Below are 25756 nucleotides of genomic sequence, written 5' to 3'. Positions count from 1 at the left end.
CTGTCTTGTTTCACAGCCCGTGGCTGTGTTCGTCTGACTGTAGTAGAGAAGGATCTTAGCTTAGCAGGCTCCCTCTGCCTCTTCAAATGTGGATAGGGTGCACAGCCCCACCCACCTTTCTCGATAATCATTTGCATAGTAACAATTCATGCATGTATTATTATGTAGAATCCAAATAGTTGTTGGCTTGTCATGAAAATGGATGGAATGTCTAGTCTGATGACTGGATGCCTCTGGCATACAGTGCCTCCTCCTTCTATTGCCACAGATGGAATTTGTACCAAAACAGAGAAGGGATAAGATGGACACCAGCACCAAGTATAGGGTGTTGAGGATATGACTGGCTCCCCTGTGATGTCCAACATAGAGAGAGGGGGGAACTAAGACACAGATCACTTTCCTCTTTCCTGGTGGTACTCAACTCAGAAAACAGTGGTAGAGGACAATTTTCAGGTGTTTGCCTTGAGAACTGTGAATAAAATAAACATTCTGTTTTTAAAGATTTACTTATTAACTATGCATACAGTATTCTGCCTGCAGGCCAGAAGAGGGCAACAGATTTCATTACAGATAATTGTGAACCACCATGTGGTTGCTGGGAATTGAACTCAGGACCTTTGAAAGAACATCCAGTGCTCTTAACCTCTGAGTCATCTTTCCATCCCCATAATAAACATTCTTGTAGGTAAATCAAAATAATCAGAACATTCCCATAGTGGCAAAGAAAGCTAGTAAGCATGGGTGCATCCACTTTCCACACCTGTGCTGATGTCCATCAACCCCTCAGTGCCTTCAGCAGCCCTACTAGGACCTAGTAGATCCCTTTCAAGCTAAGCACCTGGCAGGGCTCATTGCTGTCAGAGTCATGCACAGTCATTGAGTAGCAAGGCTGACTAGTCCTGTGGGGTTGTGGATGGATTCTGGGGCTCTGAGGAGAAGGACAGAATTGCATCACAGCTCCAGACCAGCCAGCATCTCCCTTCAACTTCCACACCAAGTCTTTGCCACCCACTAGGACCTGCACGTGGACACCTGTAAAAGATGCAACTTCTAGAGGTCAGCAGGAAAGATTCCTGCAGGCAAGCTATACCATCAGCCCCCCTTGGAATTCTGTAACCTACAAATCCCACTCTGCCCCCAATACCACCCATGCTTGGAGACCTCAGAGGCTCCCTGGGACACAGACATCTACTGCACAGAGAGGGCTGAGAGGTGAGTGACCAGTTTCCCATCTGGACCACACAGCCACCAGGCTCTTGGTCCCAGGGCAAAACTCCAGGCCCTTACCCCACCCATCTCAGCCACACTAGCAGGTCAGTAAGAAAGACTCCTGCAGGCAGGCTACACTAACAGGCCCCCCACAGGACCCTCTAACCTACAAATCCCACTCTGCCCCCAATCACACCCATCCCTGGCACCCTCAGTGGCTCCCTGGGACACAGATATCTATTGCACAGAGAGGGCTGAGAGAGAGGACTAAGAGGGTTGGATCAAGAAGCAAAGACACTGCCTGCATCAAGGGGAAGAAGAGATCTGTAGACATCAATACAAGAATAGATTCAGCAACCTAAAGAGCAATATGGCAACATAAGAACCTAGTGGTACTACCTCAAGAAGACATGAACATCTCAACACAGAAGAATCAGAATAAAACAACCTTAAAAATAACTCGATCAAGATGATGGAGGCCTTTAAAGAAGAAATGAAGAAGTCCCTTAAAGAAATGGAGGAAAAGACAAACAAAAATGAAAGAAATCAATAAATCACTTAAAGAAAGCCAAGAAAATCAAGAAAAAAAAACGAACAAGTCCAAGACTTGAAAATTAAAATGGATGCAATAAAGAAAATGCAAACAGAACTAATTCTGGAAATGGAAAATCTGGGTAAGTGAACAGGAACTACAGGTGCAAGCATAACCAAGAAAATGCAAGAGATGGAAGACAATTTCAGGCATTGAAGATACTACAGAGGAAATAGATTCATTGGTCAAAGAAAACATTAAAGCCAACAAAGTTATAACACAAAATGTCCAGGAAATCTGGGACACCATGAAAAGACCAAACCTAAGGATAATAGGGATATAGGAAGGAGAAGAATACCAGCACAAAGGCACAGAAAATACATTCAAAAAACCATAGAAGAAAACTTTCCCAACCTAAAGAAGGAAATTCCTATGAAAATGCAAGAAGCTTATAAAACACCAAATAGACTAGACCAAAAATAAAGTCCTCTTGCCACATAATAATCAAAACACAAAATATAGAGAATAAAGAAAGAATATTAAGAGCTGCAAAGGAAAAAGGCCAAGTAACATATAAAGGCAAACCCATCAGAATAACACCCGACTTCTCAATGGAGACTCTCAAAGCCAGAAGGTCCTGGACAGACATTGTACAGCCTCTAATAGATCATGGATACTAACCCAGACTACTATATCCAGAAAAACTTTCAATTACCATAGATAAAGAAAACAAGGTATTTCATGACAAAAACAGATTTAAACAATACCTATCCACAAACCCAGCCCTACAGAAAGTACTAGAAGGAAAACTCCAACCCAAGGAAGTTAGCTATACCCATGAAAACACAGGCAACAGATAACCTCACACCAGCAAAACCCAAAGAAGGTAAACACACACACACACACACACACACACACACACACACACACACACCACCACCACCACCACCACCACCACCACCACCACCAACCCAAAATACACGAGTCATTTATATCTCCTAATATCAAGGAGCTCAACTCACAATAAAAAGACACAGGCTAACAGAATGTATACAAAACAGGATTCATCCTTTAGCTGCCTACAAGAAACCCACCTCAACTTCAAAGACACACATTTCCTCAGAGTAAAGGGATAGGAAAAGACTTTCTAATCAAATGGACTTAAGAAGCAAACTGGTATAGCTATCCTAATATCTAACAAAATAGACTTCAAACTAAAGGTAATCAAAAGAGCTGATGAAGGTCATTTCGTATTCATCACAGGAAAAACCCAATGAGAAGTCTCAATCCTGAATATATATGCCACAAATACAAGAGCATCAACATTCATAAAAGAAACATTACTAAAGCTTAAATCACACTTCAAACTCACACACTAATAGTGGGAGACTTTAACACCCCACTCTCACCAGTGGACAGGTCTGCCAGACAGAAAATTAACAGGAAAATAAGGGATCTAACAGATGTTATGACTCAAATGGGCTTAGCAGATATCTATAGAATACTCCACCCAAACACAAAAGAATACACCTTCTTCTCAGCACCCCATAGAACCTTCTCTAAAATTGACCACATAATTGGTTACAAAGCAAATCTCAACAGATGCAAAAAAATTGGAATAACCCTCTTTTTCTTATCAGCTCACCATGGCTTAAAGTTAGAATTCAACAACAACACAAATTCTAGAAAGCCTACAAACTCATGGAAACTGAATAATGCCCAACTGAATCACCCCTGCATCAAGGAATAAATAAAGAAATTTTAAAATGTCCTAGAATTCAATGAAAATGAATGTACAACATACCCAAACTTATGGGACACTATGAAAGTAGTGCTAAGAGGAAAGTTATAGCATTGAACACCCATATAAAGATGTTAGAGAAATCTCATGCTAGCAAATTAATAAAACATCTAAAAGCTCTAGAACAAAAGGAATCAAAACAATAAAAGAGAACAGTAGAAATAATCAATAAAACAAAGAGTTGGTTCTTTGAGAAAACCAACAAGATTGACAAACCCTTATCCAAACTAACCAAAAAGCAGAAAAAGAATATTCAAATTAACAAAATCAGAAATGAGAAGGGGGCATAACAATGGACACTGAGGAAATCCAGAGAACCATTAGGTCATACTTTGAAAACCTATACTCCACAAAATAGGAAGGTCTGAAAGAAATGAACAATTTTCTGGATATAGGTACCACATACCCAAATTAAATCAAGACCAGATAAACAAATTAAATAGACCTATAACTCCTAAGGAAATAGAAGCAATCATCAAAAGTCTCCCAACCAAAAAAAGCCCAGGTATGGGTAGTTTCAGAACAGAATTCTACCAGAAATTCAAAAAAGAGCTAATACCTATACTATTCAAACTGTTCCATGCAATAGAAACAGAAGGAACATTGCCAAGTTCCTTTTATAAGGTTACAATAACCCTGATACCAAAACCACACAAAGATGCAGCAAAGAAAGAGAATTACAGATCAATCTCCCTCATGAACATTGAAGCAAAAATACTGAATAAAATACTGTCAAACTGAATCCAAGAACACATAAAAAAAATCATCCACCATGACCAAGTAGGATTCATCCCAGAGATGCAGGGTTGGTTCAACATACGAAAATCCATCAATGTAATCCACCATATAAACAAAGCTGGAAAAAAAAAAAACCACGATTATTCCATTCGATGCTGAAAAAATCTTCAACAAAATCCAACACCTTTTCATGATAAATGTTCTGGAGAGATTAGGGATAAAAGAAACATACCTAAACATAAAAAAGGCAATATATAGCAAGCCAACAGCTAACATCAAACTAAATGGAGAGAAACTCAAAGTGCTTCCATTAAAATCAGAGACAAGGCTGTCTACTCTCTCCTTATCTATTCAATTTAGTACTAGAAGTTCTAGCTAGAGCAATAAAGACAACAAGAGGAGATCAAGGGGTTACAAATTAAAAAGGAAGAAGTCAAACTATCACTACTTACAGATGATATGACAGTATACATGAGTGACCCTAAAAATTCTACCCAGGAACTCCTACAGCCGATAAACACCTTTAGTAATGTGGCGGGATACAAGATTAACTAAAATAAATCAGTAGCCCTCCAATATACAAATGATAAAGTGGCTGAGAAAGAAACCAAAGAATGGCACAAATATAAAACATATTGAGGTAACACTAACCAAACAAGTGAAAGACCTGTACAACCAGAACTTAAGTATCTAAAGAAAGAAATTTAAGATGATACCAGAAAATGGAAAGATCTCCCATGCTCTTGGATAAGTAGGATCAACATAATAAAACTGGTAACCCTACCAAAAGCAATCTACAGAGTCAATGCAATCCCCACCAAAATCCCAACATAATTCTTCACAGACTTTAAAGAACATTACTTAAGTTCGTATGGAAAAGCAAACAAACAAACAAAAACAGAATAGCTAAAACAATCCTGTACAATAAAGGAATGTCCGAAGGCATCACCAACCCTAACTTCAAACTCTACTATAGGGCTATAGTAATAAAAACAGCTTGGTATTGGCATAAAAACAGACAGGTGAATCAATGGAATCAAATTGAAGACCCTGAAATCAATCCACACACATATGAACACCTGATTTTTGACAAAGAAGTCAAAATGGTACAATGGAAAAAGGAAAATGTCTTTAACAAATGCTGCTGGCATAACTGGATATTAACATGTAATAGATCTGTATCTATCACCATGAACAAAACTCAAATTCAAGTGGATTAAGGACCCCAACATAAATCCAGCTACATTGAACCTGATAGAAGAGAAAGTGGGAAGTAGCTGGAACACATTGGCACAGGAGACAACTTCCCGAATATAACACTAGTAGCACAGACACTGAAAGCAGCAATCAATAAATGAGATCTCCTGTAACTGAAAAGCTTCTGTAAGGCAAAGGACACTGTCAATAAGACAAAACATCAGTCTACAGAATGGGAAAAGATATTCATCAACTCCTCATCTAACAAAGGACTGATCTCCAAAATATACAAAGAACTCAAGAAATTTGACATCAAAATACAAAATAACCCAACTGAAAAAAATGGGGTATAGAACATTCTCACCAGAAGAATCTCAAATGGCCAAAAGACATTTAAGAAAGTGCTCAACATCCTTAAGCATCAAGAAAATGCAAATCAAAATGACTCTGAGATACCATCTTACACATGTCAGAATGTCTAAGATCAAAAATACCGAGGATCCCTTATCAAGGAGAGGATGTGGAATCAGGGGAACACTCCTCCACTGCTGGTGGGAGTGCAAACTTGTACAGTCATTTTAGAAATCAATATGATGGCTTCTAAGAAAATTGGGAATCAATCTACCTCAAGACCCAGCAATACCACTCTTGGGCATTTACCCAAAGGATGTTCACTCATACCACAAGGACACTTGCTCAAGAATGTTCATAGCAACATTATTTGTAGCAGTCAGATCTGGAAACAACCTAGATGCCTCTCAACCCTCGACCAAAGAATGGATAAGGAAAATGTGGTATGTTTACACAGTGGAGTACTACTCAGCAGTAAAAACTGATGACCTCATGAAATTTTCAGGCAAATGGACGGAACTAGAAAAAACCATCCTGGGTGAGGTAACCCAGACTCAGAAAGACAAACACAGTAGGTATTCACTCATAAGTGGATATTAGATGTAAAGCAAAGGATAACCAGCCTAAAATACACAGGTACAGAGAAGCTAGGTAATAATGATGACCCTAAGAGGGACACATGAATAACCCTGGGAAGAGAAAATAGATGATATCTACAGGACAAACTGTGGTTGGTGAGGGGAGAGAGGGATGATAACAGGAGGGAACAAGATTGCCTAGGCAGGGAGTGATGCAGTGGAAGAGCAATGAAAGAGATATCTTAATAGAGAGAGCCACTATGGGCTTAGGGAGAAACCTGGTACTAGTGCAACTCCCAAGAATCCACAACGAGGACCCCAACAAAGACTCCTAGCAATAATAGAGAGGATGCTTGAACTGGCCTACTCCTGTAATCAGATTGATGAATACCCCGACTATCATCATAGAGCCCTCATCCAATAATTGATGAAACCAGATGCAGAGATCCACAACAAAGAATCAGGCCAAGCTCTGGGAATCCAGTTGAAGGAGGAGGGAACATAGGAGCAAGGGAGGTCAAGACAATGATGGAAAAATCTACAACTGAACCAAGCTCATGGAAACTCATGAACTCTAGACCTACAACTGAAGACTCCAGGAGACCCAACTATGTCCCGCGCGCTCTCTGTATTTCTCGCCAGCAAGAAATCATACACGGGACACTCGGATCCTTCTGCAGGAAAGCTTTAATGCGTCTTGAGAGTGGAGAGCATAAGCTTCCCAGAGCGGAGACCCTGAGCTAAGAATCCCGTCCCCTAATAAAGGCTGGCAGCCGCCGCCTGGGACGTGTTACCCTATGATTGGCTGTAGCTCATCCGGCCATATGACGCCACGGAATAGGCAGAGATCAAGGAATGGAAAATTACCCAGCGCCTGCGCAATAATCTTGTTTACATTCGGTGCCTGCCGGATGCAGGCGCCATCTTGTAATGGAGAATGCAGGGACGGCTCCCTACAGATCCCCCTTTTTTATTAATTAATGATAAGGCTTTATATTTTTACAAGCAAATAGGTCACCCAAATGTTGAGGGATAGAGGTAGAGGTTGTACCTTCCCAAAATCAAACATTAAGACTGTGTACGGGAGTCGCAACTAGGCTGTTAGCTTGACCCGAAGCACTCTCGACCTGTCCTCTGCCGTTTTTCTGGGAAAGGGAGACTAGGGCAGGCAACCCTTATGTAGGACAACATGCCTCCCAGAGAAGCCTGCATATTGGGCAACTCTCTGTGCGATGCCTTGCTCGACATCCCTCATGGGCTGCTCAAGCCAGGCACTCTACCCTGTGCAATGAGCCTAGGCTCCGGGTGTGCAAGAGCTGTCTGGCCAGCGGCCTATTGCTTAAGCATAGTTATCCAAATATCAGTGGAAGCCCCTTGTTCCAAAGCTACAAGCGCTTGGGCGATAACCACCTTGTCTCTCTTAGTTTGAGCCCTGAGCCTACAGACCAGCCAGAGAAGCAACATCAATCCGCAGCAAACGGCTGCACCAAACAATCCCACCTCTACCCATTTCCTTAAAATAGGAGACAGCTGAAGCAATCCATGATGACAGTCCCTCCGTCAAGGACAGGAGTTAATCTGGATAATAGCGGCTCTCAACTCCCGGGGAGAGGGTGGAGTTCCGACTTTTGAGGGTCCAAAGGGGCTCTTCGGGTGAGTCTTTCCGGGATCCACAGGGGATTCTCTTCATCCTGTGGAAAAACACATATCGCTCCCCTGGATCTTATGAGAATAGGATCCGGGCCTCTCCAAAGACCAGTTAAGACATCTTTCCATTTTACCATCTCCTTAGACCTTTTAGGTTCTGAGGTATGACGCTTGGCCGCTGTATGGCCCTGAACGTCGGTGTTTAGAAAATTAAGGGTAAAGAGTGCCATGGATATTGCAACTCTTGGCACCGAGGGTAAGGATGCTCCCATTCCCTCCTTTTGTTTGATTAAATAAGACTTAAGTGTGCGATGGGCACGTTCCACAATGCCTTGTCCTTGAGGGTTATAAGGTAGGCCAGTTGGATGGGTAATTTCCATCTGTCTGCAGAAGTGCTGGAACTTTTGAGAGGTATAAGCCGGCCCATTATCTGTTTTTAAGAAGCACACAGGTGGCTAGGTAAAGTCTTATTTTTGTAATACAGCTGAACTTTCTTAAACAGTAGCTTAACTTCTTTCTGAGGCAGGGTTTTTTTTGTGACTTTGGAGCCTGTCCTGGAATTCGATCTGTCGGACCAGGCAGGCCTTGAACTCATAAAGATCCATCTGCCTCTTACTCCCTAGTGCTGGGATTAAAGGCGTATGCCGCCAACGCCCTAAACTTAAAGGCGTGTGTCACCAACACCCTGAGCTTAAAGGTGTGTGCTACCAACATAATAGATTAGCATCTTTTATAAAAACAAGAACTTTACATTGTCAGGCTTTGCTTAAAAATAATTCTAAATTGAAGCTCTTTAAGTAAAAACATTAATAAAATTAAACATTTGAAAACTGGTTTTAAAAAGAAATTTAAATTCCCTTAAGGTCTTTCTGTAATATATAGAAGCATTAACATTTTAAATCTTAACTGAAAAACTTGTTTTTAAGATGGTACTTCTAATTTCCATGCGGTAACCTTTAGTCAAGATGGAACTTTAGCAAAATGGCTACCGTCAGTCATGTGACCAGCTACAAAATGGCCATACCAGGAAATGGAACATTTTAAAACAAGCATACATAAATTACTTGAGCAACTTTAGGATATGAGGCTTTTCCCAGGCATCCCAGGCCTCCAAGCAGTGTTGAATAACATGCACGGCCTTTTCCCCTATCAAAGACTGGGAAAGCCATCTGTAATTTTCTCCGCTCCTCTGATGGTAAAAAGGAGTCGGTACCAAATAGTGGGGGTGCTGATGGAAGCACACCCGCTGGCATTTTTGGCAGCCGATATCTATCTCCTATTTTCTCTCCCTCCATTTTTGTTTCTTTTTCACCTAGCTGAGCTGTTTCCTCTAAAACTTTATCTCTTGAGCTTTTAGAGTCATCAGAGCTATCAAGATTTAAAGCTTTAAACTTATTTACAGAATCATCTAACAAATTATTCACTCCCTTGTCAGTAGACATCCCGGGAGGTCCTTTTTTCTTATATTTTATTGTTAGGCACGCCCCATCTCTCATCACATTCGGTTTCTGATATGTAATTCTGGACTTCTTTAAGATTGCTACAACAGTGAGAAAAGTCAAAATAGCTCCTAGTAAAAGCATAGAAGCCTCTATATTAACCTCCCAAAATAGCAACATTCCTAAGCCAAAGTCCAGAAAAATCATACCTCTCCGAATTTACCACCCTGCAGTTCTGAATCCGCCTCGTTAGAGGGGTCTCCGAGGTGCTGGAGATGTTCACATGTTCCCGGGTTTCGGCACCATATGTCCCGCGCGCTCTCTGTATTTCTCGCCAGCAAGAAATCATACACGGGACACTCGGATCCTTCTGCAGGCAAGCTTTAATGCGTCTTGAGAGTGGAGAGCATAAGCTTCCCAGAGCGGAGACCCTGAGCTAAGAATCCCGTCCCCTAATAAAGGCTGGCAGCCGCCGCCTGGGACGTGTTACCCTATGATTGGCTGTAGCTCATCCGGCCATATGACGCCACGGAATAGGCAGAGATCAAGGAATGGAAAATTACCCAGCGCCTGCGCAATAATCTTGTTTACATTCGGTGCCTGCCGGATGCAGGCGCCATCTTGTAATGGAGAATGCAGGGACGGCTCCCTACACAACTAGGCTCTCCTTTTGTGGGACATGGTTGTAAAGCTTGGACTATCAGAGAGGTGCCCCTGACAGTAGGACCATGATACAAACCTGGTACATGAGCTATCTTGTTGGAGCCCATTCCCTATGGGGGATGCCATGCTCACTCTTAAAACATGGGAGAAGGACCTGGCCATTCCCCAACCTATTATGCCAGACTATGTTGACTCATCATGGGAGCCCTTACCTATGAGGAGGAGTGGACTAGGGATGGTCTAAGATCTCCAGGAGAGGGGTGGCAGGAGGGAGAGGGGAGAACTGTGGTTGGATTGTAAAATGAAATTGAAAAATTAAAAAATGGAAAAAATACATAAATGGTAATCATTATATTAAAAAAGAATCAACTTCCAGATTTTCATGTCTGAGAGTCCTATCTTCTAAACATTATCAGCTTAAGAGACTCCTTTCCCCTCCTTGCCACCTTATCCACTTTTAAAGGCACAATTGACAAAAAAAAAAACAAAACAAAACAAAATAAAATAAAACCAAAAGCCACTTTGCAGTATATGTCCTAGCCACACCCCAAAAAAACAAAACAAACAAAACAGGCATGTGTGTACACCTGTAATCCCAGCACTCAGTGCATGAGGCAGAAGGACTGCTGTGAGTTCAAAAGCAAAAACCCCCTTTTGTTTTATTCACAAAAGCCTGTGTCTCTAAGAATTTAGTTTCTATACCAAGGTTAGAGCTCAGAGCTAGAATGCTTGTCTTGTATGTTCTGGCCCTGGGATGGAACCCCAGCATAGAAAAAAATTAAAGTCTTAGGTTTATGTATTTTGGAGATTGCTCTTTATTATAATGTTTCAATACAGTGTAAAATGTAGCTGGTATATTATGACACACCTGTAGTTCCAGTGTTGAGTAGTTAAAGGCAGGGGTCCCTTGTGTTCAAGTCTAGACTGAGCTGCATAGCAAGTTCTAGAATGGTTTAGGGTATATAGTGAAACCTTGTCTTAAAATAGAAAATAAATGAAGCATTTAAGCCTATCATTTTCTTCAGTGTTCATATCTTCAGTTCCCCACCCTACACATTTGAATATACACATGCACATACATGTGTCTATCACAGAAACAAGTGATAGAACAGTCACAAAAATAAGCACAAAACACCATACATGACCATGAAAAAAGTGTGGAGTGGGCAACACTGTCAAGAACAAAGGTAAATTACGTGTGGATCCCTTCTTTTAAAGTGGATTTGTTCTTATATTCTTAAAACAGATGATTATGGGTGGTAAATTATGTAATTGATTCATTTAGAAACTCTGATAACCCATATTTTTAATTGTAGAATTTTACAGTATGCCAAAATTAGGTGATTTGCTTTTGTTTGTTTGTTTTTTTTTAATGCAGTTACAAAAAAAGCTGTAGAGGTTGAATGAGTTACTTTTTGCTGCTGTGATAAAATAGCATGACCAAAGGCAACGTAATGAAGAGTTTCCTTTGGCTTACAGTTCTAGAAGGCTGTTGTACATAGTGGCAGAGAAGGCATGAGACTAGAGTATATCCCAACATACACAGGAAGCTGAGAGCAACTAGAAGTAGGGGGAGACTATAAACTCTCAAAGCCCATCCCCAGTCACATATTTCCTCCAGCAAGGCTCCACTTCCTAAGGTTCCATAACCTTCTCCAAACAGCACCACCTACTGGGGACCAAGTGTTCCTATACCTGAGCCTAAGGGGGACATGTATCATTTGAACCACTACAGAGGTCAACTGAAAACTACTTGCACAAAATTTTTCAAAATTACTTTAGAGAGCATCTAAGCAAAGTTGTCATTTTAATCTATTCTTAGTCTTTGAAAACTGGCCATCTGTAAAAAGATACCCACATTCCATTTGTCATACCAAGTGTCAGACTGTTGACCTCAGCCATCTGTTTGATTAGCAGTATGAATGTGCAAGGCAAGAATGGTAAACTTATATTTCAAGAGACCACCTCAAAAATTCCACACAAAATGGTAAAAAGAGCACCCAGGTGGAGGAACTCTGGTTGTGGCTGCACTGCTCTCTTCCCAGGTGCTAGCTTTTGACACTAATCCCTTTAAGGCCAAGAATGCAAGCATCGTGGTGTTGGTACTTCCCTAGCATTGTCAGGGGCCAGGTTCACTACACAGAGCAACCTGTAAGTAGTAATTCCCCACAGGTGTACAGCCATCGACTCCCCTGGACCATTTATAGAGATCATTGAAGGACCCAATACCTTCTAAATGCAGTGTTTCCTGCATTATTCAACTCTAGCAGGCGTGTTTTCTTTTGTTCTCTACAAGCACAGGGCCCTAACTTCTGGAATATTGAATTTCATTTCTTCTCCTCTCCTTCCACCAGCTACTGAAAATCAGTTGCCACCCTCATCTGCTGCCTCCACCCCCTGTTCTCCTGGTCATGGTGAATTTGCCTCAGAAAAGTCTCATATCAACTTCAATTATTTTTTAACGTAAGATAGTAATATTGATTCTGGCACTGGAGCTTGTCGGAAATGCTCCCCTTTGCTCTCCCCAAATGAACTTGCTGCTCCTAATTACACACCTCTCTTCTGCAGCTTCCTCAGTCCACGTTAATGTAGTATGAGGATTTCTCCTTTGCCCTCTTTGGATGGTATCTAGCCATTATTCAGACTGACCAAATGCCTTGTCAGGGATTCTCACTACCTTCTTCTGGTGGACCCTTGAAACGCCTGTTTTGTTCAACATAGAGAGTTTTGCCCTCCACAATTCTGGAATGGAGTACCCAGATGTCTAGTCATCTTAGGTTTCTCATGGGCCCCAGCTTTCCCCTGGCACTGGGCACCTGAGTTAGGTGTTGTTTCTATCAGTGTTCTCTCTCTTTCCTGCCTCCATCAGAAGAAGAAGGGCCTTGAACTATTAGAATGAGGTCTTCTAGGAGGCAGTTAAGCCCATTAATAGGTGCACAGATCTGGGCTTGAATCTTGGCTATGCCAGATACCAGATGAATGAGTTAGGAGCCAATGCATTCCTTCTTTTACCCTCACTTTCCCTATTTGGTTAATAAGAATATGCACTTTGTGTGCTTGCCCTGTGAATTAATGAAGATCATCCTTAGGAAGCACTTGCTATAGTGTCTCACAGGTAGCAAGTGCACAATAACGAGACAACCATGATCCTAAGAGAATGTGTGCAGTAGAACCGCCAAGACTTGAAGGGGTCTGTTCCATCCACTTAGTGCAGAGCATTCATGCGACTCTTATCTTGGCCAGCTCCTTTGAGCTCCTATCTTCCATGTATTATTTTTGTCATATTAAAATACCCTCTGGAAACCTGTCAGGCATAAGCAGGTCTGCAAACTCAAAACTTTAAGTAGTATTCGCTTTCTTCTGACTAGGCTAAACAAAATCATTTGTTTTATCCCTGAAATCCGAGCCTCTGTTTCAAAGGCTACGTTTTGTCAACTGCCCCTGAGATTTCTTTTCATCAGCACATTCCCAGAGTCCCCAGCCTTTAGAAACCATGGGAGGCTCTGGGCATCGTGTGCATACTCAATTTTCAAAAAGCATTTGAGAACGCTCAGCTTCAGGATGGATAGTTCTCAGCTTTCAGCTTCGGTTTCTTTCGGCCTGAGGACCTTTTGGATCTGGGCCTAAGAACATAGTTACACGATGTCAGAGTATTAGTATGAAATAGGCGATGCCCCTCTTCCTGCCTCTTGACCTCACTTACAAAAAACACAGGAAAATAAATCTAATCTCCTCACCATTCCCTTGTGCTTCCCTGCAGCAAGAATGTTTCATGACTTCAAATTACATATTAGATGTATTCCTACAGGGACCATATTGAAGATTTCGTTTCCAAAGCTAGTCTAATCATTAGGACAGTGGTGGAATTATACTTTCTATCTCGTTTAAAAGGTTGCTTCTATCTTTGCACAAAAACAGCTTCCGAGTCTAGAGTGAGGACATTTCTCCTTCACTTTGTCATGTTTGGGGTGATGAGCTCAGGTAAGGAGGCAGAATGAGTAGGGGATCCCTTTCTCAAACCTTTTGCTTCTTATCATAGACCAGAGACTCAGGTCTCTGGCTGTCAAGGGAGATGGTATAGTCACCCAAAGGGGCCCTGACTCTGAAAACCCTCACTTTAAGAACGAGAAGCTGATGACCAGGTGATGGTGGCACACACCTTTAATCCCAGCACTTGGGAGGCAGAGACAGATGCCTCTGTGAGTTTGAGGCCAGCCTGATCTACAGAGCGAGTTCCAGGACAGCTAGGGCTCTTACACAGAGAAAACCTGTCTCTCAAAACAAAACAAAACACAAGAATGAGACACTGGGTTGGGAGTATAGCTCAATGTTATAATATTCACTATGCTTAGCAGTTAGGAGTCAATGGATTTGATTCCCAGCATCTCCTACCCTCAGTCCCCCTTAAAAATTATTAAAGTTTCATGTTTCCACTGGTGAAGAGAAAACAAGAAAAACACTCTGCAGCTCATGCAAAACAAGCAGATAGCCTAGAGACTGAAATCCAAGCAGTAACCCTGAACATTCCCTTTGCTTCCCTATGTCAAAACGACTTCCTCCTGTTGGCCTGTGTGTATGTGGGCGTGTGTGTGCACTCGAGTGTATGTTGCCTGGACTTGGGGGAAATCTTTCCAATCTGTGGACAGTACTTGCCGTTTGCTGTGAGTTGACAGCTCCCTCCTTTGCAGCAAACACATTTTAAGCCCTGCCTTTATTAACATACAGTATTCTGCTGCATGTGTGTTTCTGTGCTTATGTGAGTGTACATGCATGTGTGATGCATGTGGAACCTGAAGGTCAAAGTCTGGCTGTCTCTCTAAACTGTCCTCTAGCTGACATTTTTGAGGCAGGTCCCCTCAGGGAATCTGAACTCCCAGATTTTGCTGGCCGGCCAGTGAGCTCGGGGGAAGTTTCTGCCTCTGTCCCACAAGAGCTGGGGTTGGAGAATCACACTTTTATTCCTTGGTTTTTGTGAGCATCCTTCGGATCAGAACTCAGCTGCCAGGCTTAAATGACAAGCACTTTAATGGCCAAAGCTTCTTCGAAGGCCCTTTGCTTGCTTTTTCTGTAACACCTGTTGTTGGCGGGTTGGGAAGCTGGGAAGTCCCTCACGATATGTTATAGTGGCAGGTTTTCTCCAGAGAAATTGAGAGTAGTTTTCTCCCTTAACTTTGAGAGCCCTGTCACCACTGCCCCAGTCTTACTGAAGAGTGAACAGGCACAGAGATAGGAAGCCTTGTAGTTCCTTTGATGTTTCCAGGCAAGGGTCCTTCCTGTACTGAAGATGGAGGAAGGACTCAAGCATACTGAACGAGATTAAAAACAGAAATCCACTTTCCAAATGAAAAAAAAAAAAAAAACAAGTGACTTTTTAGCAGCCTTCCCTTCCTCCAGAGAAGAAAATTGAGAAGTGACTTCATTTACATTCACACAATTTTTTGTCCTTTGAATTCAAAAAGACATAATAATTGCTTTCTGGCTATGCAAACGCAGCTCATTTTGACCTATCCAAAAATAATAAATCAGGCCTTGAAAAGCTTTTGGAAAACTTGAAGAGAGCTGCATTTGTTCGATTCTCATGACTAAGTCTCCTCAGCTAAAACAAAGTGAGAACATTATGCAATTATTTAGAGGAAACTCAGGGCCTTTGGGACAGTCAATCATATTGCTCAGGCAAAACCGGACTTGGGGACCTGACATTTGCAGATAATTGTGCAACCCTCAGCTGTGCGAGCCAGTTCTAAGAGAGCCCCCACCTCCCATTCCCTCTTCCTCTACTCTGCTTCATTTTTGTGCCTTCTGATTAATAAGAAGAATAAATCAACCTGACTTTGGCTTGGCGCTCATGTGATACACTCAGAAAAATGAGCACAAATGCTGACTCAAAAAACTGAAGGTAGCCTCTGCAGGCTCTTTTCCCATTCAAGAAACAAAGCAAAAACAGGCTATTGGGCAAACATGAGCTCAGACACTAGAGGCCAGGCCCAGATGTTATTGCATATAAATATTTATAAGGCCCATAAGGATCCTGGCAAAGCTCAATTTGCCTCAGTTCAGCAAATGTTTCAAATTCGGCCCCTTTGTCCTATGTAGCTTCTGAAGACAGGATCTAGCAGAAGAAACATTATTTGGGGGAGAGGACCGGAGCCCTTTTTTTTTGTTTGTTTTATGACCTGCCTTTCATGGAGGAGTATTGATGTTTTCAAGCATCATGTCTCAAGGACTTTTCCCAAGAAGCCAGGAGGAAGGGTGAAGGGTGGAACTGAATTCCAGAGTCACACATGTGCTCAGAGGATGGGCACCCCTGAGATGGGAGGAAAGAAGGGTATAAGACCACCTCCTTTTGTTCCTTCTCCATTTCAGTAGTGAAAAAGCTCCAACATCACAAAACCTCAGCTTGGTCATTCATTAAGTGGGTGGGAGATTAGTAAAATAAGCAGATCTGTTTGTTTGTTTGCTTATTTGTTTATTCATTATTGGTACTGGCAATTGAATGGTATCAGATCCACAACATAGCTCGGACTTTTAAAATCTGTTAAGCTAACCAGCATGCACTTCTGAAAAAAATGAAACCTGTATAAGCATTTTAAATATCTGGGCTATTATTTATTCATTGTGTGTAGCATAAGTGTGCAAACATGTACAGCAGCATGCATGTGGCCGTCAGAGGACAATTTGTGTGAGTTGATTCTCTCCTTCTACCATGTGGGTCCCAGGGATAGAATTCAGGTCATTGGACTTGACAGGAAGTACATTATCTACAGAGCTGTCTCCCTTTCCAGTCCCCCAAAATTTAAACAACTGCTTAGCAACTTATAAAGATACAACAACAAAATCCATTGTATGTACTAGAATTTAGTATTGAAAATTTTAAAACAATGTGATGATTTAGGTTCTTAATGGCTCATTTGGTTCTCCAGATCTGTAAAGATTGGTGAAACCATTATTTACCATCATCATCATCTTCTTCCTCTTCCTCTTCGTCATCCTCATCATCATCGTCATTGTCATCATCACTGCATTTTTATTGTGCTATAGAGATTGAACCTTGAACCTCAGGCATTCTGAGTACATGTTCCCCCATTGAGCTGCACCCCTCAGTGAAATCACATCTTTTTTTCTCTTTGATGTTCACCCTCTTGGCCTCTCTCCTTATCTGCCTATTAGGAAAGCTATCTAGTTCCTAGTGACATCTCTCCCTATTACCCTCTCAGAGGTCACCCTAACTGTAGGAGGTTAAGGACACAAGGGGCAGTCGTTAGAGCACCTTAGAAGAGGAGCAATGTAAGGGGGACCAAGGGAAGACTTAACAGACAGCAAAGATCCAGAACATAAGACCACCATTTTGCAATTATTTTAAGCCATGTGTTTTATGTTATAAGAAATGGCAAACCTACTAGCCTTGCCCACCTATGAGCCATGCACCCTTCAATTTAAGATGGCTTATGCCATATTTGATTTGATTGGGGGAGTCCAGATAACCTTCAGTACTGAGTAGCCGTGGACTGGGTGTGGGAGCTTTCTGCTCCACAGGATAATATCTTCCTGATGCGGACAGAGAACTTGGGGATAAAAGGTTCATAGTCTTCCACAGCTCCTGGCCTGCTGCTTTCCCAGTAAGCTCTCTAACAGGTCTGTGCCAGTCCCATTGTCACCTCTTCGCCCTCTGGCTGCTGAAGTTGACAGTTCCAGTCAACCCTGAAAGACAGGCCTTCTCTGTGGGGGCCTTCATCTACTGAAACATCTGGCAAACTCTCCCAGGTCCTTACCTGGTTTCCATGCCTAATGTATGTATAAAGATTTTATCAAGGCTCCTGGCGGCTGGACTTTACAATGTAATCACAAAATCAATCCACATATACTAACTGGGCATAGACTCACTAAGAAGCCATCCCACAAGGTCAGGCACTTAATTAAGGTGCCCTCCCCCCACCAATTGCTGGCACCCATTGATTCTTTGCCTTGCCTAACAGATGTTGCTACTCTTCTTGTGGACAAGCCATGCACCCCACCAGGGACCATCTACAGAGCTTTGCAGTTTAGTAGGAAAACCACCAGGGGGCACTGTGTACTATACCATTCCCTAGGGAATGGCCTAGGAAAAAGCCTCCATCCAACCACAAGGAGACAGCTAACTCACCTTATATAATCTACTGGGCTGTGTTCTGTTTGCCAGACTTCAAGATTTGACCGTTAGCTCTGAGAATCCCTTGAGATAATCAGACTCCCCTCTTTCCAACATCTGCACCTCAGTGAGCAGTAGAGCCATAGACTCCATCATGCCTAGACAAGGCCTAGAAGATCTTTCTTCAGGAAAGAGATGTTCTACTGGAAACTTCTAGTGCCAGAGCCTTTGAATTTCTAAACACAGAAGCACCTTATTAAAAATAAGCCCAGCCAGGAATTGCCCCTCGGTGATGTGGAGTATGCTTTGCTCAGCTGTTGTCTAACCTTGATGAGCCAAGCTTGTGTTTGATGATTGTGGGCCATCACCTCTCAAGTCTCAAATGCACCAGGTCTTGAACTGGAGACACACTTAGTATGAGCAGCACATTATGAACCAGGAAGTTTGTACAAAGCTAAGGAGGCTTCCAAATTAATACCAGATATCACACTCTGCCTTGAAAAGTAGGTCTTCTGGTTGGTGGTATCTAAGAGGACCCAGGCCAGAACCATGAACTACAGCCTGAATGTCTGAGATCCTCAATACCAAGGGACAATTCAACCCCTCCCCCAAGAACAAAGAGAGCTTTCTAAAAAGTTCAGACTTGGTTTTCTGACAAAGAAATGCATTTGGAATCATCCAGGTTGTGGAGGCAGTTACCTAGTACATTGGGCCTGAAAGCCCAGCAGTGGAATGAGATCTGTCTAGTCTTGGCCCATGAAAGACTAGACACCTTCGAGCACCCGTTTGAATTGGGTTTCCACAAACTTCCAAGGTTTGCTCACCTGACAGACAGCTTGGAATGCCAAGTACATGCATATCATTTCTTCCAGCAAATTATTTTTGCTCCCAAGAAAGGAGTGCCAACCAGAAGATCATGACTCAAAGTATGGTCTTCTGAAGAAAGTGACACTTGGTCCTCTCCAGACCTTTGCTGTCCTTGAAGATGTCTTAGCTAGGGCTGACATTTCTGGCAAGGCGCTTGCTGCTGTAAATAGAGTGAGGAACATCCACAAACTCATTAATGAAAAAAATAGGAATTTTTTTAAGATTAAAAAAAATTATACAAGCATGTGTCTTAGTATGGGTACATACTCCATGTGTCTCTCTGTGGCACATGCACAGAGAGTACAAAATAGAATGTCAGATCCCCTGGAGCTGAAGTTATGAGGCAGTTGTGAGATGCCCAACATGAGTCCTGGGAATTAAACTTCAGAGTGTGTACTCCAAACCACTGAAACTTATCTGATGGGGGATGTCCATATATGTGTGTGTGTGTGTGTGTGTGTTTCTCTTATTGGTTGATGAAAAAAAACACTGATTGTCCAATAGCCAGGTAGGAAGGATAGGCAGGGCTATGAGAGGAAGGAATGGGGAGAGAGACACCATGTAGCAGAGGAAGGAGTAACGGATCCGAATCTATCTCCAGTAAGATAAGACCACATGAAAATATTTAGATTAATGGAAATGGGTTAATAATTAAGAGAGAGCTAGTCAGTAAGAAGCCCTAGTCATCAACCAACAGTTTTATAATTAATATAGCATCTGTGTGTTTATTTTGATATGAATCAGCTGCAGGACCAGGCAGAACAGAAACCTCCATCCTCACTTATCTTCAAACCTGATTTTTTTTTTCTAAACTACACTGACCACCTGACTGCTAAAACATGTTTTACCTGATTATCAGAAATTTACTGTTTTTTTTTTTTCTTGCTCTCTGATTTTCCCAGGCTGGAGTTAAACTTGAGTGTTGTAACAGGTGTTGAAGGAGCTACCACCCTTGAGTCCTCTGTGCATGAAAGTCACCAGGCCCCTCATTGTGAGACTGCCCAGAGAGGGCAGCACTTGTTTGTAAACTCTCTCTAAGTCCTCTCTAAGGTCTTTCCTTTGTAGGGCCTCCTTTCAGACCATCACACTGGTGTCTTCTCACCCTCTGAGGAGTATTTTATCCACTCAGAGGCAGAAGAGTTGTCCTATTTAGCTTTAACTGTCAACCTGACAAAGCCTGAAGTCATCTGAGCGAGGGACTTGATTATTAATTGGCTTAGGAGGGTCCAGCCTACTATGGGTGGCACCATTCCCTGAGCAGATAGACCTGAACTGTATGAGAAAGCTAAGTATAAACTGGCCTGTGAGTCAGCAAGCAAAGTCCCCTGTGGTTTCTTCTGTTTGTACTTCCTTGGTGGGAGTGAGCTCCTTAGTCTGAGGTAATACTTGATGGAATGAATAGCAAGCAGGCCTCCCTTCATGTTCCTGCTCCAGCTCCTCTCCTGACTTCTGCCCATGATGAACTGTCATCTATAAGCTTAAATAAGCCCTTCCTTCCTGTCATGGTACTTGTTATGGCAACAGAGATGAAACTAGAATGGGATTGGGTGGGATTTGTTCCCTCTGTCCTCCGAAATTGTCAATAGACTGAACCTTGATTGAGAGGTTGGAGTCCACACTCAGCTGACCAGAATAAACCATAGAGTTTTCTGGCCAACTCAAATGGGGAGAGAGGGACACAGAGAGGAAGGAGGAGGGACTTAGGAAATTCACAGGCCTTTTTTGATCTTGGAAAAGCAGAGAGGAGGGTCAGTTGGTCTTTTCTCCATTGCATTTTGAATCTACCAGGTTTGTACCTACTGACTCTTGCGTTTTTATTAATAATAGAATAATTTAGACAATCATTACAAATGGGCAAATCATTGCTAATCTTCTAATTATTTTTTTCCTTCAGAGTAGGATGCAGGAAAACTGATGCAAAACTCCTGCCTTCCTGGATAAAGGGAGGAGGCTAGGGAGACTGATGAAATTCACAAGAAACCTAACAAGACACAAGAGGCCCTTCCCTCAGGTTATATGAGCAGCAAACAGTAGCAGGTGAGAGGGGACTCTTCTGTGAGATTAGAAGTCAAAAGGCTGCACAGGAAGCTGCAGTTATGCAGCTGTGTGAGCTATCAGCAATGCTGGCTATTGAGATTTTGGTGACACAACTATGAGAGAGTTGTTCATGCTCCTGCAACTAACCCTTCTCCTGGGGTTCTGTGACTAACCCCAGTAACCTTGTTGGTTCTCCAAACTGGATTTGATGAAGCCACTCTGTGATCCTTCTCCCGGGCCCCCCTCCCCCCCTAGGGTGACACATGCTTTCTTAGGGAAAAAGAAAAAGTGATGGAGAAACAACAGAGATGAGGCTCCAGCTGCAGCTCAGGAGTCAAGTGCCTCCAGAGGCATGAAGGTGATATACAAGATATAATAATACCAGTGCAGCCTGCAGCAGGCTCTACAAGGGGGGGGGGGGCATAGCCATTAAATGGATTAGGCAGAGTCTTGGACCTAGCAGACTAATAGGGGCACTGAAAATGGTTCTATACTTTATTAAAATAAAAGAAAATCATGAACATAACAATAAATTTAGCCTGGATATTTGTCTTATGTCAACATGTTTATTAAAAAAATGATCCGCTGATTTTTTTTTTTTTTTTTATGAAGGAGCCTGTGGAAACAAAGTGCCCAAGGTCTATGAAAGTCAAAAGCTCTACCACAATGGCTAAGGATTAGGCAGTTGTTCCATATAAGATTTTACCCAGATAAAATCAATTCCAGCTCTGAAGTCCATACATTGAAACCCAGTGGTAACAAGGAAACCTACCATCTCAGGATCTAGGCTTCAAAGGAAAATGATAAATATGGTGCCTTTAAAAGAAAAGGGGGTTAAAAAAAAAAGACCCACATGCCAGACCTCCTTCAAAGATCTGGTGCCCACCATGCCCCTTCCCCCCAGCTTTGAGCTCATGTGTTGAGGGTTGGTCCCCAGTGCAGGAGTATTCAACAGTGAGGATCCCCCTGGGTTCTCAGCCCACCAATGAGTTAATATGCTGAATTTACAGTCTCATAGGATGCTGGGAGGTGACAGAAACTTTTGGAAAGGCCTAGTTGGAAGAAGCATGTTGCTTAGGAGTCCTTGCAGAATGTATTTTGTTCCCAGCCCTACCCTCTCTATCACTGTCTGACTCAGTCACCATGCCCATTCGGTCATCAGATTTACTTCCTTTGTCCTCCTACCAGCAATGTTCTGCCTCTACTTAGGCTCAAACACGATGGAACCAGCCAACCACAGACTGAGACCAACGTGAGTTTTTCCTTCTTTTAAGTTCTTTTATTAGACATTTTGTCACAGCAATGGAAAAGTGACAAATACAACTCCAAATAGTATCCTTTGGGGTTCCATATCTTAGAATCAGTAGAATCTCAAATTGAGAAAGTAGCCTCTGTGTGTGTGGGGAGGGGGCGGGGGGAGCGAATGCATGCACATTCTCTCTCTCTCTCAGCAGGTACCAGAACATGTGACACAAATCCCAGGGCCACAAGAACAGAGGGGTCAGGCCAGTCTGCAGAGGCCAGGGATTTGGAGAGCCAGGCCCAGAATGTACTTCCTCTCAAAGCACTTCAAAAAAGTCTTGGATCTAAGTGCCTTTCAAAGCCACCACAAGGACTAGTTAGAATGGGATGGGGGCAGTTCAGTCAACATAGGAGAGGCCAAGGCTAGACAGTGATGTGAGCTTCCTAATCAGTTCCTACCTGGGACCTAAAGTTCGAAAGTGACATCTCTCGCCCTACCTAATCATGAATCTTCTTTGGACTGTGTTCTCTGAGGACCTCAAGGTCTGTCCAGGACTTGGCCCTGAGATCATCAAAGCCACATTTTTACAGATAGCCAAGTTTACAGATGTTTCCCTGATCACTACGAGCTTTGCTGCAATAACCTCAGGTTGCTTCCCACTGACAAGCATCCTTTTCCCAAGTTCATGCTGAAGAAGAGCTGTCTAGAAGATGAGCAGCTCCAGAGGACAAGGAGAGGGCAGGCACCCTCTGAAGGAGTAAGTGTTGTCATCAGTCAGTAAGGATGGCTTAACAAAGGGCAGTGCTCTCCACATAGAGTAAGGTTCAGGAAAGGGAAGCTGGGTGTCAGGTGCCAAGGGAAATGGAAGGACCTCGGAGCTTATTTATGGATGGACACAGTGTGTTTACGTTTTTTGGCAGAGCTGTGAGGCCTCCCCACCCCCACCCCAAGGACTCAGGAATGCGTCTGCTGACCTTCAAGCTGAGATGAAGGCATGGGTGGGTCAATTCATCTTAGAGAAATGCCTGCCCATTCCAAAGTTAAGTACAGTCTTTCCCCAAAGCAAGAAAAGTTTGACAACTGGGAGGGAAACACAATGATCCCAAGGCTGCAAAAGAGGAGTAACAACCCCTACAGCAACCTACTTCAATCTATAGAATTTCATTCATGTTCACAAAAATGACAAGGTGCAAGGTCAGTAGTTCCTTTTTTTGAGAGAGAGAGAGTTAACCGGTTAGCCTGGCAGTGGTGGTACACTCCTTTAATCCCAGCGCTCAGGAGGCAGAAGCAGGCAGGCAGGCAGAAGGATCTCTGCTGTGAGTTCCAGGCCAGCCTGGTCTACAGATCAAGTTCCAGGACAGCCAGCACTATGAAAAAAAAAGCAAACAAAAACAAACAAACAAACAAAAAACCTGTCTTAAAAAACTAAAAAAAAAGAAAATAGTTAAGGATTAAACAGTTTTCTGATGGTCAACAAATTTAGTGTCAGATCTGGGATTCATAGGCAAGGTTCCATTTCTTCCCAGGATACAAGATATTGTATGTTTTATATGCCTAATCCTCTCCTGGATCCTGCAAGAATGTTTTATTACCTTTGTTTAAACGTGGAAAAATGAAGAGACTGAGCAACAGACCTGAGGCTACAACTTGTTCCTTCGGGAAACGTTAGGCTTCCCTGGTGCCGAGCACTGGTGACTCAGATGCCAAGTGGAGCAAGCATGATTTGCAGAAACACCTAAAGGTCTTAGCCAAAAGAATTCATATTTCAAAGGGGAAAAAAGCGGAAACATAGTTCAGTGAATCGTTGGGTTTTCTGTGCTAACAGGCTGAATTCCATGTAAAATGTGGGGTGGGGTGGTTAGTAATAGCTTGGAAAGATTACAGATGTACATAGGCTTGTTTTATTAATTAAGCAAGCCTGGATGCTATGCTAGTTGCAGGAAATGCATGCCCTGGAGGAGACTTTCAAAAGGAATCTTTGGATTTATGTGTAATATGACAGAGAACTCCGGAAGATGGGAGGCAGGATGCACTGTCCATCTCTGTGACAGGGCCTAGAATCCAGTTCCTTATAAATGACTTTTACAACCAGTACTATCCCCAGCCACACACCAGCTGGGTGATGTGGAAAAGATATGGGAAGTCATTATAATGAAAAAAAAAAAAAAAAAAAAACCTCTGGACATACTCACTTGCAATAACCTGCCGCAGCATTGTATCCTCACACCCCGCTCTGAGGTCTGGGGGCCAGGCAGGCTTGCCAGCTCACTGTTTGCACCAAGTCCCTGCCTGCCCCAGCTGCTGCAGCCACCTCTTCCTGCTGAGCTGCTGATGCTGCTGGGGCCTGAAGTCCCCCTCCAGCTGGAAGCTGCCCTGGCTGACCCTCAGCTGCCCTGTCCATGTGTGTTCTAGAGACTAGCCTCAGGGGCAATCCTGTCTTTAACGCTCCCGCCTCTTCTCTTCCCGAGGTCACAGGAGACCGAGCCCTGAGTGCACCGCATCTTAGAAAGATTTTTAATGAAACAGCTTTTCTATTTATTTGTGTTGCTGCCTCTGTTGCCTAGGGCTAAGGCACCAGTCCCCAGGAGGGGAGGCTGAAGGTTGGGGGAGGGGACTTGCAGATCAAATGCACTCTTGCCAATCACCTAGCCCCAACACTGACCCTGGCCTGCACCAATCCAGTGTCCATTCCCAGCTGGTTTAGCCCTATCGGAATCCTGTGGGCCGGGGGGGGGGGGGGGGGGGGGGGGGATGGGGGGGTTTGGAGCTGAGGGTGTGGATAATAAACAGTTTGTCCCCTGTAAGACTCACTAAGAGTAGACAGGTTTTCCACGAACGCTGGGAATTCCACCAGAAGATAGACAAAGGGTAGGCAACCTTCTGGGATCTGATTAGTACAAAAGCCCTGTACAAAAGCCGGGCTTGAGGCTTTCCCACATGCTTGTCCTCAGACTTCAGCAGCTGTACCAAGGAGGCAGCTTCCACTTGGCTTGGCAGTCTACTCACCTTCTGACGAGTTCAAATTGTGCACATAAGAAAAATTTATTTTTGTGTATGGGTGTTTAGCCTGTATGCATGTGTGGGCATCGCGTGTGTGCCTGGAAGAGGATATCTCAAGTGCGGATCTCTTAACTTGAATTTAAAAAGGAAAGAAAGACAGCTATGATGGCACACACTGATGATCCCAGCATGGGGGAGATGTAGACAGGAAGATGGAGAATTCCAGACCTACCTAGTGAGTCTGAGGCAAGCCTCAGTCACATAGTGAAACTATATCTGAAAATGAACAGAAAATGAACTGACTAATAAGTAAATGAATGGAAAGATTC

At 42.9% G+C, this 25756-nt stretch overlaps 1 long non-coding RNA gene across 1 annotated transcript; it reads left to right on the top strand.

Annotated features, from left to right (window-relative positions):
• Window positions 1–21058: 21058 nt before the first annotated feature.
• On the top strand, window positions 21059–23692 carry LOC118239588. The gene is made up of 3 exons (XR_004772151.1): window positions 21059–21184; window positions 22373–22436; window positions 22639–23692. It is a non-coding gene; the product is annotated as an uncharacterized LOC118239588 (long non-coding RNA).
• The last annotated feature ends 2064 nt before the right edge of the window (window positions 23693–25756 follow it).

Source organism: Cricetulus griseus (genome assembly GCF_003668045.3).
Source record: "Cricetulus griseus strain 17A/GY chromosome 1 unlocalized genomic scaffold, alternate assembly CriGri-PICRH-1.0 chr1_0, whole genome shotgun sequence".
Taxonomy (NCBI): Eukaryota; Metazoa; Chordata; class Mammalia; order Rodentia; family Cricetidae; genus Cricetulus; species Cricetulus griseus.
This window is presented reverse-complemented; position numbering and strand designations above follow the sequence as displayed.